This window comes from Melopsittacus undulatus, chromosome 3 (genome assembly GCF_012275295.1).
Source record: "Melopsittacus undulatus isolate bMelUnd1 chromosome 3, bMelUnd1.mat.Z, whole genome shotgun sequence".
In the NCBI taxonomy this organism is placed as follows: domain Eukaryota; kingdom Metazoa; phylum Chordata; class Aves; order Psittaciformes; family Psittaculidae; genus Melopsittacus; species Melopsittacus undulatus.
This window is the reverse complement of record NC_047529.1, coordinates 48828292-48847816: the sequence shown is the minus strand read 5'-3', so window position 1 is coordinate 48847816 and position 19525 is coordinate 48828292. Positions and strand designations below refer to the sequence as shown.

Below are 19525 nucleotides of genomic sequence, written 5' to 3'. Positions count from 1 at the left end.
ACTTCAGAACAGAGTGTAGAAACAGCCTGAAAAGTGTTTCTTCTTCCACCTCAAGTGCAGGCAGATGGAATTAATTGGGCCATTGCAAATCTCTCTCCCAATCCAGTCAGACGTGTCCATTTATGATTTATGGGGAGAATAACCACTTCTAGGACACAAAGAATTTGTCCTCACTTGAGTCTTAGGACGAGAAGTTCCAGTGTTTCACCATGGACAGTACGAGCATTTCTAGACTTTCTTTTACTGTAGACAGCCACTATCAGAGGGAGAGGTGTTAACTACAATCTGGGTTACCAGCTCCCAGGCTAACCTGTGCCTCAGGCTTTCTTGGACATATAAAGCCTCTAAATCATCCAGTACAGCTAAGCATAAGCACTGTCCCAAAGTAGATTACAGCTGACTTGTAAGATCTGTCAGTCCAAATGCCTCCAAAACCTCAGTCTGAAATATGTTAAACTTTTTATTCTACTTTATAAGCTTAGCATGGTGGAACAAGGACCAGCACAGCAAAAGTAATGAACATTAAGACCTTGCATCCCCCGAGGAGGTGCAAAGCAGGATGAGCTGACATGGTAGCAGCCTGTCTGGTGCATTTGCCAGACTGCACCAGGTTATGGAGGGACTGCAGGTGTCAGATAAGGGCTTCAGGGAAGCAAGTCCCCTACAAGATGAACTCAAGCACTCTTTCTGCCAGGAATGGGCAGTAGTGATTCATCCCACAGCTCTGAGGCATAACAATTGACCTTGCTGAGGGTTTTTGTGAGGGGCCATGGGAGGCAAGGCAAACAGGAAAGCCCCTCTGATGACTTTGACGTATACAGACTCAGAGATTTTCTCCTCACTGGCTCATTTATTTCAGAAGCAAGTAAGTCAGCAACAAAAAGCTTTACTTTGATCGCTCAAGAAACACCAGAGCAGGGCTGCATTCAGTACTGTCAACCAGGAGATTCAGGCAGGCCAGTCTCCTGGAATAAAGGGCAAGTGCTCATGACTGCCTCCTGGAACACTGGGCGGCTCTCTGCAGATAAAGGATGTCAATGGGTCCCAGGACACTCCGCATGGAGACCCAGTTGCAGCTCCTGGAGTTGAATTACACCTTCGTGAGAGCTCGTCTGTAACCTGTGTGGAAGTCTGCAAGACCACAGCTTGCCAGCCAGTGGTACTAGTGCAAGCTAGTTTGACAGTTGGGCTATATGTGCACGAAATCCTCATCTTTGAACCACAGTAGTCAAATGCTGCGGCAGTCAGACTTTTTGCTTCAATCTGGACATCACCGACACACTGCACAGAGCTCATAGCCACTTATCTTTCAAAATAAGTCAACGAAAAAGCATAACTAACACACACCTTATCCAAAGCACAACTTCCTGGTTTAACCCACCACTGGGGCCACAAAGGTCAATCTGGCTTTGTGTACATTTGAAACTGGTGTTGTATGTAAGAGGAACAACTACCTCCAAACTAGACCTGCACACACAAGAATAAATCCAAGCAGACTGGTCAATGTACTGTTAATTTCTGAAGACTGGCAAATTTTCATTCAAAACTACACTTACACTCCACATACTTTCATTCTGCTTACTGACAGTGAGTCTAAGCACTCTTCACTGAATAAATAAACCAACTGTTGGCCCCTTGCAAATTGTGAAGAACCCAAAAGGCAGGAAAAAAGGAGTAGCATTCCAAACTGTGAGAAGTTCTAGCCCGATAAGGCTTAGCACTACACCTTGATGCATGAGCTCCATCAGCCAGGCAGTACAATTAACTCAGAAGTTATTAGCTATGAGGAGTTAACAACTCAACTATTTCCCCCATATACCCTACGTCCCCATAAAACCAACATTCTTCATAAATGGGAAGGGAAGCAGCTAACACCACATTCCATTTTACTCCACTCCAGGAACTAAGAGTTGAAGTCAAAGGAAAAGAAGCGAATGGAAAAAAAAAAAACAAGCACAAACGTATTTACCCTTCACTGCATCAGCTGCAAGCTAATACAGAAGCCATCTTTCTACAACCCTATGGCTATTACTTTTCTATAACCCATGGCTATTACTTTGTACAGTCTGTGCTGCTCCCAAGCACCAGTGAGAGAAGTCTGCAGGAAATACTTAACCAAATGATCCTTGCTGCTTGCTAATTCTCAAGATCTTAGATGGGCAGGATTTGAGATCAAACTTGAAGTCTTTTCAGGGAAATATCCAATCTTCCCACCTGCAATAAAAGCGAGGAAAGCAAGTTATATAAAAAAGTGAAATTTAGCAAGAAAAATAGAAATGTAAATGTACAACTAAAAAAATAAAATCAAATATCAATCACACATAAGAATTTCAAGTACATGAGTTCTTGGAGAGAAAAGAAAATACCACTATTAATAGTGGTTATGATTGCGATTGATGCTCACATCATCTGCATGAGCTGTTGCACTAAAATAGCAAGAATGATATTGGATTCATCACAAGAGGACTTTATAACAATGGTAAGGAAAAATGCTGGTTTAGTCATCGTTCATCCTGGGAACTAAGGATGAGAAAGGGCAACATTACAGACATCCGTGCTTCGTGCTACTGTATTACACATTCATTATTACAAAAATGTCTTCTTTTCCATGTACTAACACTTAGTATCTTGCACTGTGCATGCTGCAGTGTAAAAGGAGGTTCCACACCATTCTATATAATTTGCATGCTAATAGCACAGCTACCATTTGTAGTTGAAAGCAATGACATTATGACTTTAAAGTAAAATTTAACAAATAAAAAAACAAAACAACTTGCCAAGTATTTCCCTAAAGATGATAATGATATATGCAAACACTAATGCCTACTTTGCAGTTCAACTCTGTATGGGCCACCTGGAAGTTAGGGAGAAACTACTATGAAATCATACCATACTATGAGTTCACAGACAGCTACCTGGGTCTGAAAACACATAAAGCAAATACTACATTACTCACTTGTAAACCATGCCTGAGAAGACAGCTGAATTATACCTAATGTAGCATCACAGAAGTTATGTATCCTTTTGCTCTTAAGAGGTTTCAGTCCTGCAGTGACAGTGAATGGACATGGAACAGTTAGTATAGATCTACTGGGACTTGCTCCCAAAGCACACTGAAGCAAATAGCTTAGCTTAACTCTAACACCAGAAGCCTTAAGAGTTACAGCCAGAATATACAGTCTTAAGAGACAGTATTATCTACAAATAATAAATGGAATTACAGCTAGCATATCTTTATTTCCTGAAGCTAGGGTAGAATTACACAATCCATCATCCAGCTTTAGTGTATGAAGTTAAGCTCAGAAAACATTTCATTTTGACACTCAGGATGGCAAAAACTTATCTACTACAAGAATTCTCTTTTCCATCCAAATAATACATCTCTGCACAAAGAAAAAAAAAACCAAAACAAACAAAATAAAAACTCCCACAACTTGACAGTTATTATAGCCACAGTAGAAAACAAGACTAAACCTTTCTTTCAAACAGAGAAAAATCTGTTTTTCTAAAGAGAAAATAACATGGTTACGTTTCTGAGCATTTTTTAAACAGGGAAGATGATCCTTGCAACATCTTGTCATGGACCAGCTGAACCTCCAGTGAGCCTAGCTCCAGACACAGCTCATAAACATGGCTGCTGCTGCAGCAAGGCTGTGGTCAGAAGAGAGCTCTGGGTATTACAGAGCCCAATTTCTTCTCCCCACTAAAATTCAACCACCTTTAGATGTGCACATGCACCACCTTCAAGACTCAAGTTCCCTCAAGACCAGCCAGACTAGAAGTCCTATCAGTAAGCACTAAAGTCCTGAGACCTCTTCAGTCCTATAATGCTTACATCACTGGTATACATAACTATAGTCAACACTATCCAAAGAAAAGCTTGCCTTTCCCTCAGCTGTTTACAATGTTGACAATTCTAACCTTTCACACTGCAACTTTTTAACCTTGCAATAAAATCACAGATATGATACACAGATTGACTCCACAACTTGTTACAGTTGCGAAGTAGGTAGGCATTTATTCAGGGCTGAGGCACACAGGGGACTGCTCCTCCAAAGGCATGCGCACCTCAGTGTTGTTTTCCCTCTACATTTATCCTCTAAAGTTATACATATGCATTATGTTGCTCAACACGGCCATACATATTTATGATCTATCCCCGCTTCGTATTATGAGCCAAAACGTCCTTTGCGCGTGCGCAGTGCCTCCTGGTGGTCGTCGGGCCAGGGTTTCAAGATGAAGTAAATGAGTCTTCCTCAGCTTAAACTTTTCACCTGCTGTTGTCACGCATGCTCTCTAGGAGTCTGGTCAATATCCAAACAGCAAAGCTGGTTTTTACTGGAACTAAGTAACTGGTTTTTCCCTTATCAGTAGCTTATGTTCTGGTACTGCATGGTAAGCACAATAGGCATTTGATGAATGAGTATAAGCAAGCTCTGCTTTTTGTTAAGCAAGCGAAATTCCTTTACTCCCCCCCCCCGTACAACCCCCCTGTACATTAACTAAACCTCTATATCAGATAGAGATCTCAGGCTGTCTTGTTATAGAAAACCCTGAACTGAAAAAGCTATGGTATATGCACTACTGAGGAAAGAACAAACCATAAAGCAAGTCTGGAAATGGCCTGCCCTGTGGCACATTTTCTGAATTTTCCTGGGTTGGCAAAGTAGGTTTTAGGGTTTCTGGTTGGTTGGTTTGGGGAGTTTTTTAGTTTTGTTGTTTTCTGAGGGTTTTTTTTTCTACTAATTGTCTTTTGGATTCCTTGCTAACCCTGAAGTCTGTCAGTAGATGCCTTAGTCTGAGTAGAGAGAAAGGGAGAAAGGAAAGCCCCTGAGCTTAACCACAGAGCAGCTCTTCATGGGTTTGCACAGCCCAGAAAACAGACAGTTGCATTCAGATCTTCCTCAATAGCTCTGTTTTGGCTTTGGCTCAGTGAAAAAAAACACCAAAGGGCTGAGGCAGACAAGCAGAGTACATTTCCCCTCTCCCATTACAAAATAAGACTGTAATCTTCACAAAAACGTCAATCTGGTCTGAAGTACAGGCCACAGCACACCTCTCACCGCACCTCTTCATTTCTCAGTGGTTCTCCCCACAGAAACAGCTTTGTTCCTAATCTACACTAAAGCCAGTGGAAGATAGGCTGGCAGAGATGAAGTTTAAAATAAAGGTATGACAGAGCATTTGTTCATAGCTGCTCCCATACTTGGGTATCTCACAGCCATGGCTTCACTCTGCTATAATCTCTCAGACACTAAGTAATGCTCAAGCTTTCCAATTTGAAAAGTCAGTTATGGATTACATTTCCTCAAAAACTAACAAAACAAAATACAACAAAATTACAGTTTTTCTTGAAAACTTCCACACTTGAATGACAAATGTTTGCTGAACATCTGTAGTCAGCCCACAATGCCATGCAGAAATTTTGCCTTAATCAGTTCAGTGGGAATTTCAAACAGTTGCTGAAATGGAACTGTTTATTATAAATCAAACTGGTTTGGGATTTTTTCAAACCACAGCTGTTTTCTTCCTGTCTTTGTGTCTAATTCTTCCCTCCAGTGCTGCTGAAGAAGCACACAATTTCTTGTAGTGTCTCAAATACATATTTCTTGTCAGGTAAATCAGACAGCAGTACACGACTCACAAGCACACATCTGAATTCTGCCCTACACCAGGCTATAAACAAGTAACTAGAGACCAAGGAAACATCATTAGAACAGTACAGCCAAGGCCCATTGCAGTAATAGGCCTTATGTATGCAGAATAAAGACTTCATTTATTTGTCCTAAAATTTGTACTACAGTTGTGCCAGTAACAGTTTGTATTATTGGTTCAAAGACTGGAAATGTGATTTAATCTGTTGAACAAGCTGCAAGAGAATCATCTGTGCTTCACCTTAAAATGTCTTGCACCACAGAGTCTACATGGCTGACCAGCAAAAAAATAGGCAGTAAATTATTTTGTCCAGCTCCTAGTATTTTGGCTTATTTTTTTCCTTCAAGAGCAACAACAAAGTATTACCTTGCAAGAGCTTGATTTATTTTATACATTTTTGCTTCCTACTGATACACCCAGAATGTCTCATTATTTTTGGCAAGAATGGAGCCAGACTGTCCTCAGTCAATGTAGAATTACCATTTCCCTGGCATCTTTCCAAGTATTTACTCCTGTGGTAAAAAAACTCTCTCAACTCTGATCAGGAGCCTGAATAGGAAACAACAAATAGACCAGAAAAAAAAACAAGCAGTATTTGAAACTATTACCTGATTATTTCCAAACTGAAACCAAAACATCTACTTACTCCACAGCAGTTATGTAAATCTGCATCCCTGTATATATAGCCTCTGCAAAGCTCAAATGAGAGTAACAGAAGCAGAGGGAGTACCTCCGAAACAGAGCAGTAGGCTGGGAAACACACCTGGAAATAGAAGTGCCTCAGTGTTCACGCAGACAAACCTCAACCAGCCTTGCAAAAGCAGTTTAAGACAGCATTGCCACTGTTGTACCATCCCTCTACCAGCTATGTCTGATGCAGAAATGACTAACTAGTGTTGTATGTATGCTTTCAGTCACTGTCCAGCGTCAGGTGCTAGACAGGGCTGATAACATCAGGGTGAGCAAGGCAAATGTCAGGGAACAGAGACTTTTTGAAGGGAAGTTTTGCTGGTTTGTCATTAAGGTGATCATCTCCAACAAAAACAGGGACAGACAGCTCAGGAGAGGGACCTGAACTGCCTTACCATACCAGTCACCATCAACAGAGCCTGCTCACCAGAGACTGCTAAGACAAGGACTGCTAAGAGAGAAGGAAGGGGACACTGGGGGAGGAAGAGTATGAGAATCAGTAGAAGTCTAGGGAAGCACATGTGGGGGAAAGGAGAGATGGCAAAACTGAAAATAAGAGGAGTAATTTAAGACTGCAAGGAAGAGCCTTCATCCCTTCAGTTCCAAAGCATAAAGGGAGACATCATCTGGGAAACAAACAAATCCCCAACAAACAAACCAAATCCCAGTAAACAAACCAAAACCATCACAACATACACACCACAAACTTGCCCTGGGTTTTGTTTTCAAACATTTTAGTTCACATCTGTAAGCTCACTCAAATGCTCAGCAGTCAGAGCAGGACACAACACAATCCAAGAGGAGAGGGGGGACAGACGTCTGAAGATAATTTCCAAGCAAGCTACGTGCTTTCCATCCCTTCTGCTTGAGAATACACACTTACATAGCGTGAGAAGATAGTACTCCGTTACAAATTAGAAACATGACACTAGCAGACGGCATTTCCCACAACACCCAAACGCACAGTGTCACCACAAGCCTTTTTCTTTTTAATCATTATAAATTAAATAAAGATTAGAGGGGTACTTCAAACCTTAAGGCTTGCGAAAGTCTACAGGTGTCTGTCTCAAAGCCGCCTGTTAGCCAGGCTGAACTGCAGGCACTCGGGGCAGCGGCACCCCACACCGCGCTCGGGGCTCTCCACTCCTCCCAGCTGGGATCGCACACCCGCCCGCGGGCCCTACCGCGGGGCAGCGCGGAGTGGGAAAGGCAGCGCAGTGCCTCCCTCCTTCCGTCCCCTCGCTCAGCCTCCCCTCCGCAGCTTACCCGCACCGGGCACGTCCAGGTGCCATCCTCCAAAGCACCGCTTCCTCCCGGGCGAAAGGCGCGGCCACCCAGGACCGCTCTCGCCCGCCGGGACGAGTCAGCGCTGAGGGGGAGCCGGGCGGACGGAGCTGGCGGCGGTGATGTCCGCCCTCTCCCTCCTACCTGACCGGGCGGCGGCAATGACTGAGCTGAACCGGACCCCGCCACAGCCAGTGAATCAGCAGCAGCCCCAGAGCCCCCGGCTCGGCTCGGTGCGGGCAACGTGATGCTCCCGGGCCAATGGGCAGCGCGGGTGCGAGCGGCCCCGCTGGTGGCCGCAGGTGCGGACGGGGCTCGGAGTCGTGGACGACTCCGTGAGCGTCCAGAGGAGGGGATGGGAGCAGGGAAGTGCGGTGCTTCTGACGGCGCGGAGCGCCAGTTGGAGTCACCGCCGTGTGTCACTTGCCTCGCCGGAGGACCACGCGTCTAGAGGGGATCACTTACTGTGGAGAGGGAGGAGAGCCGAGCAGCGGGTCATGCCCCGCTGGAAGCGGATGGACAGAACGGTTGTACATGGGCAAGGTCCCCCATGGGAAGCCACTGGAAGTGGGGGGCAGTGAGGGTGGTGAGAGGTGCTGTCTCAACCGCCCGGAGGTGAAGGCCAACTTCTTAAACCCATGTGAATTGTACAACCTCTCGCCCCATTTACATCCCTACGAACTGCAGCTTCTTAAAGAGACCTTTACACACAGGTGAAATCCATACCTCACTCTCCTGATTGTGGTTATTGAAGCATGGGAAATTACAGAATTGTTGAGGGTTGGCAGGATAGCTGGAGCTTATTTCAGCCAGCTGAAGCATGGTCAGCTGAGCATGTTGCTCAGGACATGAGTTAGGCCTTCAGTTATCTCCACAACATCTCTGGGCAGCCTACCCAGGTGTTTGATCACTGTCATTGCAAAAAGCCCCCCATTTTTTTTCTCACAGTTAAATAGAAGTTCCTGTTACTTCAATCTACGTTCGTTGCTTCTTGTCCTGCCACTGGACACCACATAGAAGAATCTCACTCCACTTTTTTTACTCTTATCCTCTTATACTCTAGAATCCTATAATGGTTTTGATTGGAAGGGACCTTAGCGATCATCTAGTTCCAACCTCCCTGTCATGGGCAGGGACACCTTCCACTAGATCAGGATGCTCCAAGCCCCATCCAGCCTGGCCTGGAATACTGCCAGGGATGGGGCAGCCACAGCTTCTCTGGGCAACCTGTGCCAGGGCCTCACTGCCCTCATAGTGAAGGATTTCTTTTTAATATCTAGTCTAAGTTCATATCCATTTGCCTTCTGCTCTCGAATGCAGGTCATGTGCAAGTGAGGGCACCTCACTTGTTGGTTTTAAGCCTATTTCTTTCCAGGCAGGACTGTGGTCTTGGACAGTGCTGTCTCTTTCCAGCAACAGTCATAAAAGCTATCAGTGCTATCATGTGCCTGTCAAAATCTACAAGTGATGTTTATACATTGTCAGGATTATGAATGGAAAAGTGAATAAGCACAACAGCAAGTTGGGAACTTCCCATCTGCTAATTTCATTGCTATTGAAGAGGCAGAATGACTCAGGCTTTTGTTCTTTTTTCTTTAAAAAAAAATAGCTAATTCCCTCTAAAGGAAATAAGCCTCATGTTGTCCATGCCCAACCTCTACCACATCTCCTGTGCTTTGTCCTTTAAGGAAAGATTTTAGAGCTTTTGTATCAAACCACAGTTAGGTTAATGAAAGAGCATTACAGCATATTCTCATGATTCTTTATTTTGTTTCTAACACTTACTGCTAGTGAAAATGCAGAATTAATGACTATTCAGTGATAGCAACATAACTGAGATTGCAGCTGAATAAATGTTTTCTTTCCTGATGAGATGTGGAGCTGCAGGTGCACAGACTCCAAGTGTAGGTAAGGGTGCTGCTCAACCTTTTTTCCATTCCTCCTGTTATTTCATTTTCCATCTCTTCATGCACATCATTAGTGTCTCTTCCTCCTAACAGAGACAGCAGTGGGAATTTTTAAAAGGCTAAAGAATTTAGCTGAGGGAAGAGGAGAGGCAGCATGGACATTCACATTGTGGCTGACCAGGATGAGGATGGAGCTTCAGCAGCAGCTGCTGCCACCTTACAGCTCAGCAGCTGCAGCAGCCATCAGCCCAGGGTTTAGTGACAGACACCCAGAGACCATATTTACAATTAAGGCCCAAATCCTGCAGAAATTCATTCTACCAGTCCTTCTCACCTGCCAGACCTTTAGATTAACGTATAGTTAGTAGCTGCCTGGGGGTTAGCATCCACCTGGAAAGCAATAGCAGAGAAAAAAACATCTTCACTGTAGCTTAGCTAGAATCAACAACAAAAAATGCTCAAAAAGGAACATCATTTGCAGTTCTTCCGTATCTGATGGTTTAAATGGAAGGCAACAGAGGGACATTTCTGCACCTCTTATGAAAAGTAGGGCTGTGCTACAAGAGTAAAGTTGTTTGGTTACATTTGTATGTTAATAAAAATGGTATAAATAAACAAACTGCCACATATTTACAATTTTTATGCACTATGCTATGGAAAAAAAAAAACCTCTGAGGGTTGCAGATCTTCAAACAGGCTGCCCTGGTTGGCTTCCCAGTGCTGCTGATTTATAACCAAATGTACTTACAAATTCAAGTTCTGAAGTGGATAAAATATTTATTTTGATTTTCCTACAAACTCTGCCAAGTTCCTCTGTCATGTTTTGAAAGAAATAGTATTATAGGAAAAGCATATTTTATGTACCTTGCAACATGAAATGAAATTAAACCCTGAAACTAAAACAGCCATGAATGAAAGTTTCAACAGAAGCCACCAATGCAGGTTAAATACAGATCTACAGATAACAGAAATAAAAGGTGGGTGAGTAATGAACTGGCTACTTCATGTCTTGTTAGCCATATTACGTTCACAAGTGATAATTTTTAAGATGTAATTTATGCTAAGTTGAAGTTCCAGGAGAACGATGGGGAAAGTCCATGTTGTGCAAGTGGAGTAGCTTCTGAGATACCCTCCTTCCTCTATTGGAGCATCTTTGAGTGCTCTTAAGCTCAGCTACTGAAAATTCTGTTTCATTTCCAGTTGGAGTTTGAAGCTCTTAGTAGCATTGCCACGTTAAAAAGCAGGTTGTTCCCTGGTATATTCTTACAGTAATTGTGTAATTATAATTAGCCATCTTTGAATAAGGTTCATAGTCCCATTCCAATTAATGAAGGTAGATCAGGCATCATTCCAGCATCACCTCTCTACTGATCCTGAGTATTCCCCTTCTAAGTGAAGTGTAGAGCTGATACAACTCCTTAACAGCAGTTATGTCATATACTGACAGGTCTGACTTCGAAAACCTCATCAGAATCACAAATTTCTACCATAGGTTCTTTTTTTATGTATGACCTTTGGTCTCTGTTCCTCTCTCTAGAGAGTGAATGTTCTGAAGTCACTTAATATTAAAAACAAACAAATAAAAATATCCAAGTAAGCTTATGCCAATGGAGAGTTGCTACTGGTAGCTGTTTAAAATATGAACCAGCACTGATTCCATCTGATACATGCTTATTGGCATTTTAATGTGATGGATTTTCTTATCTGAACACAGTGCAGATACTACATGTAACTTGCACAGTTATTCTTATAAGCTAAACTTACAATCTAATTTAAAAACAGATTTATAATTGTCAGATATACCATAATTCCCTCAAAAACACTAAGTGATACTTAGGCTTTGAATAAACCCATGCTTCTTTCTACTGTCAGTGGATAAACCAAACAGCTCGCTCTGACAGCAAGCAGATATCAGTAATTAGATTTTTGGTCAGTTGTCCCACCCCTCAACACTTTCAGTTACCTCAGTCTATTTTAACTTCTAAAAAGAAAGAATAAATAGCTCACAATATTTGTAGACTGTGCTTTCATTTATTAGATTAATTCCAGGCTTTATGCTCTTTTGCCCACCTGTGGCAAGGTATCTAAGGGCTGTGCCTATGCAGATCCTCTTATCTAATCCTCTTGTTAATGCATTAGCACAGCATCCCTTTTTCTTGGTATTTTGATCACTGAATAAAATCTTTTTAGCTATCCTCTTTCACCCTAATTTATGGAGTATCTTTTCTTGTTCCTGGAATGGCTCCTGTTTCCTGTGAGGAGTAGGGGTGACAAAACCTTAGAAGGTTTCCTGTTCATTTTTTTATGAAAAACAAGGAGATAAGGACAGGCAGACTTAATTCCAATAAATTCTAGCTATTCTTTTCTAAATATTGGGTTGGTTATGAGCATCTTTAGTCCAACAAAACAACTCATGCATCACAGGCATCACATTCTGGTTTATTTTACAGAGTACAATTCTACCATACTTTAGCAAAAATAATCTTCAGTGCCTGCCAAGCCCAGCATTAATAAGTAAAGCCACAGAAATGTGCTCTGTGTCACTGAAATTTGATAAGCTACAGCATGTTGTTCAAAGCCTTATCAAAAAGCCGTATTCACCTCTCATATTTGATGAGCCATGGCAACTGGTGGAAATCACGAGTATGCCTAACTGCCCTTATCAATTGCTTTTCTAGGCTATGTATACTTTATTTTACAGACTGGAAAGCAAGTAAAGCCTAATTTGCTTTTACTGCATGGATTTGGCTGTGCTGCACAGAGGAGCAGCTCTGCAGTGGAAGCTGAGGCAGTTGTGTGAAAAGGAAGGGGGACCCTAAGTTCAGTTCTGCCTTCAGACGTGAGGTTCACAGGTGCTCATAGACCCTTGCACTGCAATTCAAGTGTCCCTGAAGTTGTCTGTAATGAACTGGCTGCTCTGAGGCTGGCAGAAAGGAAATCTTTCCACTGGAAGCATCCCAGACTTCCTAGCAAGGCACCTATCCCTGCAGCTCTTCTGTTCTCTTTACACTTGTCCTTCCCAAGGCAGGACTGACCTGCCTAGCATATTAATATGCCTTGCGGGTATTGACACAGAAGTTCAGATTGCCACAGGTTTTACTTCATTCACTACCCTGCGCAGTCCATGTTCTCCCTCTTGTAGCTCAGGTCATAGCTCAGATGGGCCTGAGACTGTCATAGCATATCAGGTCATAGCTCGGAATGCTCCCGAAGGTGGTGCATTCTCTCCTGCAGGTGATAAATGGGCATGTGCTCAGACAGGTGGAGACTGCAAAGGCAGGACATGAAAATAATTCCTTATTCCCTTAGACATGAGAGAGATGACATTCAGATATTCATTCTCTGATCCTACACAAAGGCTGTCATCTTATGCTCAACCATTAGAGAAAGTTTGTGAAGCTTCAATTAAGCCTAGAATTTGTAGTATTTTCCCTCCTGCTGGCTCCTCCTTACTAGAGGGGAGATCACATAACCCACAGCAGGTATCGTCCTCTGCTCACTGCTGTAGAGAGGATCTTGATCGACCAGGGCTGCACCTCTTGAGACACAGTGTCACTGAACCACCACGCAATTCACCTTAAAACATTACTGCAATACTTTCCGTGAGGCAAGAGGCTATTTCTTGATAAGATGTTTTAGCAGGGCCCATTGTGATAGGATGAGGGGTGATGGTTTTAGACTAAAAGAGGGGAGATTCAGGCTGGATGTGAGGAAGAAATTTCTTACAACGACGGTGGTAAAATACTGGCACAGGTTGCCCAGAGAGGTGGTGGATGTACCATCCCTGAAGACATTCAGTTCCAGGTTGGATGTGGTTCCAGGCAACCTGAGCTAGTGGAAGATGTCCCTGCTCATTGCAGGGGTGTTGGACTAGATGACCTTTGAATGTCCCTTTCAATCTAAACTATTCTATGATTCTATAAACCGGCATAATAAGACAGGCAAAATAATACACACACTGCCCTTCTTCTGTTCTGAAGGAGAACCTGCATCCTCAGAGCTAACTACAATTTGAATGAGATTTTTAACTTGATTCAAGTTAATCTATGAAATGGTTTGAAAGAAAAGACAACTGATACTTGTAATGCAGAGATGGATACTAGAAAGACATGAGGCTGTAAGGTCGGCAGCTCCAAAGAAAAAGAGCAGCAGTTTACCTCTTGCAGAGTAGATCTGCAAGGGGGAGGTGGAGGCAGTATATAGCACCCAACCAGCTGAGTTTTCAGTCTCTGCAGATATGAACTACACTTGGTTCTCCTGGTTAAGGTAAATACCTTGAGGGTCATGAGAGAGGTGAAAGCAGCACTTACCTGAAAACACTGACATCATGACAATAAGGAGATGATTATTGCACAGTGGCAGTTTGGTTCCTTCAATATTCATAGACCAACACATCCACTCAACAAAAACAGAAATATCCATAATAATCAGCACAGTTACTGGACAGTCACCCTAAAAACAAGATTCTAGAAGGATGCTCCTCCAGGGTAATGTGTGACATTTTGGGTGAGCCCCTTAAATAGAATGTACTATATATTATAAAAACAAATCGTGTTTATGATACATGCACAGTTGTCACCACCAAATACTGTGGGTGTATGGAAGAAATATGCAATCAAGAATGAATCACCATCTATAGTAAAAGAAAAGATGCTTGGTGGGAAGGAATTACCTCCTTCTCTCAAAGTGATCAATAGAGGCTGCTACAATTTTAAGTTGCCATTTCTGCAAGGCATGTAAAATTCCAAACACAAGTTTAGAACTTGTATCTTATTTAATCTCCAACAAAAATTTTGCTCTTCATCGGGTTTGCTGCTTTAAACAAATCATTTCTAATCCTCAGTTGGTACAAACCCGCACCTCACTGAAGTCTGCATGTAACATGCTGGCTTTTAGCCACCTTCAGCTTTGAAAAGTTTCCTTTGATAAAACTAGATATACCTCCACTATGATCACATTTTTAGTCTCTAATCTTTCTAAGCCATTTTTCTTCAAAGAAATAATCTTTCTACTTGGACTAGGATAGCACTTAAAAATAGCTATTAGTATTTCAGTAAGTGCGATTTGAATAGCAAAGTATTTTTCATCTGAAGGCCTCAGACTTTTGGCCAGCTTCAAATCTAACTTTCGAGTTCAACAGAATATGTTTAGGCTGCCTACTGTGTCAGAGAAGATGCCACATACTGTTTTATGTTCTGCGTGGTGAGAACTGAAGTGTTCCAGTGGTCAAACAATCTCAGCAGATGAAGAGCATGGAGAACAAGGATGATCAATAGAGAAATCCTGGTGGCCAGCACAAGGGCAGGAGGTCAGAACTTTTTACAAGCAAGTGAGGGGTGTTAATTCCTGCTCCTTTGAATGAGGCTGCCCCCATCATAGAGGGCTTGCTAGCAAATTGAAAAGGCTGAATTTGCTAACCTGCAGGCCTTTCTTCACTGAGGGTCTGGCACTGGGACCATCTAGCAGTTCAAAGATTGCTTCACAGTATGGAAAAGCTTTGCTCTGCAGCACTGTGCTCTGAAGCACAGCCTTGCTTCAGTGAAAGCTTCTGATGTCGGGGGCTATACAAGTAAGGAATTTGTAAGTCTGTACTCAATAGGAGGTTTTGTATCCATCCAAGATCTTGCTTTGCTAAGTTAAAAATCCACCTCTCTTCAGCTCACTTCACTCAGTCCAGTGTCTCTGCCGTACCTAATACAAGCAACACTGTGTTTCCCTGTCACAGGATCCTGGGATCCTCATTGGCAACTTGTTCTCAAATGGAACTTGATGGAACAGAAGAGCAGAGGACAGAGGCAGGTGCTACCAGGTTTGAGCACAATTCAGCCCTCTGTGTACTCTGCACACATACATAACTATTCCAAGAAAGAATAAACAAAAATTGCCACAAGAACACACTGTACTCAAGCATATGGTTTAGAAAGCAAAGCTAAAAGTTGAATACCAGGCACATCTAAACCTTCAAATATGAAAAAGCCCTCCAGTGACAGTAGGCCTGTTATGATAGTACTTGTGCTAGGGTGGCCTTTGAGAGGGAGTAAAATTCAGACAGCTCAATAACATGAATAATAGGCAGCTTCATGGAATCATACTATGCACCTCAACAAAACTAGCAGAACCAATCTGCATTCATCAAAGGAAAATGAGATTTTAGCATCTAAAAAGAACATAACAGTCATAAATTTGCATGAGATTGGCATGGATATAACTATGAAACAATTCACAGTATTGGTTTTATGATTAGTGGGGGTGGAAGTGATAAGCATGAAGTCTCCTCATGAGAGATGTAATTAATGCTGAGGTGCTTCTCTCCAGCAAGAGCTGATTATTAACTTCTTGCCACTTTTGCATATCTTCAACAGGAGTAGTTTTTGGATTTCATGGAGCAAAAGAAAACAAAATGGATAATATGCTTACACCTTTCTCGTAACTCCAAGTTCCTGGTAAGCAAGTTATCACCTTTTAATAAGCCCGTTATGATAATGAAAAGTGACTGAAGTGCTCTTGTCACAGAAAGTCAGGAGAATAAAACTCCTATACTGATGTAGCATTAAGAAGCAGGCATTATTTATTACAGCACCAGACGCATGGGGGACAGCTCTGCCTAACGTGCATGCCGATTCTTGCCGGTTTCTTGCTTATAAGAAATCTCACACATATTGTAATTTCCCCCCTGAACTAATTAACATGGCTTAGTACCCACTAGAGCATGCACAGTTTATTTTGGGTGAGGGTCCCAAGGTGGCTGTATCTTTGTGACCTTCGGCTGAACCTCTCTCATTTCCTTTTATGGTCTTAGGTTGGCTTCTCTTCTGGCTTTGTGAGGAATGGTTCCCAGTTCAATGAGCTGGATAGGCAAAAAATGTTCTTTACCCTTTGTCTTGGTCCTTCTTGACACGTATATGGTTTTGTTTGGTTGAAGATCAACTTGGTGGTTTGCTTCAGCTAACAATGAGTAAAACAAATGCTCTCCTATCACGCTGAACTTGTAGAAAACAATAGCCAGAAGAAAATCTTGACATACAAGAAAAGAGAGGTAAGGAAAACCAAATGTAGTTCAAGAACTTCAGTTCTTAATTTTCTGTGGGTTTTGTGTTTGGGGTTTGTTTTCTTTTTAACATAGGCCTTGGCAGTGCCTCCAGATATTGAAGTTTCATTGTAGGAAGCTCAGTACAAGTCTGTGGGGGAGACCCTGTCCTGAAGCATATAGAGTTTAAATGGGAGAAAGGGGATATTATAGCAAGATGCCCAAAGAGAGAATTGTGAAGCCCAAAGTAGAAAAATACAGTTATACTTTGTGTCCAGGAATGACACCCCAGATGTCAATCCCCAGGGGGAGGTACAAAAATGCACTAGCAAGTCTGTTCCCAACTCTTACCTTGTGGTATGATTAAACCTTCCATCATTGGCAGTGAGAAAGTAAACCCCAGTGAACTGCTGATGAATGTATCCTGTCAGTGCTACATTGATTGGTTTCAGCTGGTAACTTTCCAGGAGAAAAAAATCAAGTCAAATATAGGAATACAATACATTTAAACTTCATTTTCTTCTGTCTTTACAGAAGCAACAAGGGCACAAAAGCAAGGTGTGTAGGTAGAACATAAGGCTGGAGATACCGGCACAACCGCATGGTTAAGAACACCTCTCAGATCTTTTCTTTAACTCGTCTAAACGACAACACACAAAGCTGTTTGCTGCAAGCCAAGCCCAATGCTTCCGGAAGGCTATGTCAAACCTGAGACCACCGACCTTTATGCTCCAAGTCTGAAGCATAGCCTCATTCTCACTTCGGAGTCTCCGGATCATGCAAGCTTTGTCTAGGCTCTCAAATGCTCCCTCAAAATTTCACTGCCAACATGTTGTGGGTTATAGCCCTGGTCACCCAGGCAGCAGAGTGCCACACAGCTGATCCCATTCTCCCTCCCAGTGGGATAGGAGACAGTGGAAAGAGCAAATATGAGAAAAAAAACATGGGTTGTGATAAAGACAATTTAACAGGGAAAGCAAAAGTTGCAAACCCAGGTGAGGCAAAATAAGGAATTCATTCACTGCTTCCCATCAGCAGGTCGATGATCAGCCATTTCTGAGGAAGCAGAGATTTATTACATGAAATGGTTATTTGCAAAGACAAACATTGTAACTCTCAATGCTGTCCCCTTCCTTCTTCTCCCAGTGTTATATGCTGAGCATCATGTCATACAGTATGGAATATCCCTTGGGTCAGTTGGGGTTCGCTGCCCCAGCTCTTTCCTTTCCCCATTTCCCCTCACAACTTTTTGTGCACCCCCAGCCCATTGGCTGGCAGGGCAGTGTGAGAAGCAGAAAAGGCTTTAACACTGTGTGAGCACTGCCAAGCAACAGATAAAACATCCCTATGTTATCAACACTGTTTCCAGCACAAATCCAAAGTATAGAATTATATAAGCTTCTATGAAGACAATTAACTCTATCCCAGCCAATACCAGTATGCATGGGAAGAAGATTAGGCAGGTGAAATGCATGCTTGCATGTTTTTTTGAGTGGAAAAAGACCATATTCTGCCTGCTCACTAAGACAACCAGAAATTATTTGGCCATGACAGTATTATTAGTGACCATGAGCTAAATACAGCTTAACAGAGGAGTTCATGTGCAATCTGTAGATAAAGTCTCTATCATTTATAAGATACAGATGAAGCTCCACGTGTTAGATTGCAAGAGCAGAGACTTTTTGCATTTCTGAAGACGTCTCCAGGCATCATCTGTATTCAGCAAGGGTTCAGCCAGTTACAGAATCCATCAAAATGCTCATGCACTAAGAGATGATTTGAACTTGTACTCCTTACTTGAGTCTTTTGACAGACATATATATCTTTGGCAACAGTCTTTTCAAACCTTGTGTTTGATATCAGAAAAGAAACAAACATGGTGGCTGGACAATCCACAACAGTACTAGATAGTACTGAAAATTACAGGGGTGGTGGCACAGTCTGTTTTGTGGCTAAGAGGCTGACCCAGAGGTGTCCAACACTGATGGATGACACTGGGAAGAATTTATGTTATGAAAACTATTCATAAGCAAAATGCTGGACAATAGCCAAAAAGGATGGAGGATAGATTGCTAAGAAAGTACAATGTATACTTTGCTTTGTTATATGGCATGCAAAATCTCTTTGGTTAGTTCAGGTCATTTGCCTGGTTGTGTCCTCTCCCCACTCCCAATCTATTTGCTATATACAGTAAGAAACCCTGATGCTGTGCAAACATTATTCAGCAATGTCTAAAACAATAGTGCATTATAAACACTGTTTTGGTCACAAATCAAAGCCAAAGCTTTGTATGAGCCGCTATGAAGAAATTTAAGTCCATTCTAGCCAGATTCAGTACACCATGCAAGATGAATGTTATTTTGAGGGGTCTGTGTTAGAAACATGCTGTTTAACATTAGTCTTCCAGCAGAGCTCCCATGCCAGGTCTGTTCAGCTCACCACTGTCTCTCACCTGTGTTTCCCCATTGTGTTCTAACAAGAACAGAAGAAGACAACAAAATTCTAAATTAAATGTAAATGTAAAACTATTTTTTTGAAGCATAAATTTATCTAAGTTTCTGAAACATTGGTATGATCTCAGCGAGCACTAATATTTCTGTATTCTGGAAGGGGTTGATGTAAATCCTATGTTTAGGCAACTAGCTGAGCAACTGATCTAGGCTTACCTTACAGGGAAAGGGGAGGGAAAGATGGGACTCATTGCCTAGTGGAAACATGTCTATCTGCAATTAGGTGAAACATATTCTGTAGGCATCCTTTCCCATCCTTCTCCCCTTGACTACAAGCAGCGGTGAGCTGAACACTCTAGGCTTGGCTTCTGGATAGCTAAGGAAAACAAATCACACCTCTCATCTTTGTTACCCTCAACTACATATAAAATAGAATGCTTTTCCCTTCATTGATGTTTTTGTTTGAAGGCAGACTGACAGTACCTATTACTGGAAAAAAATCCAGACACATG

The 19525-nt window shown here is 42.3% G+C and overlaps 1 long non-coding RNA gene across 1 annotated transcript; it reads right to left on the bottom strand.

Annotated features, from left to right (window-relative positions):
• Positions 1–1066: 1066 nt before the first annotated feature.
• On the bottom strand, positions 1067–7905 carry LOC117435904 (uncharacterized). The gene is made up of 3 exons (XR_004549436.1): positions 7612–7905; positions 2957–3046; positions 1067–2214 (listed from the first exon to the last, which is right to left on the bottom strand). It is a non-coding gene; the product is annotated as an uncharacterized lncRNA (long non-coding RNA).
• Positions 7906–19525: the final 11620 nt, after the last annotated feature.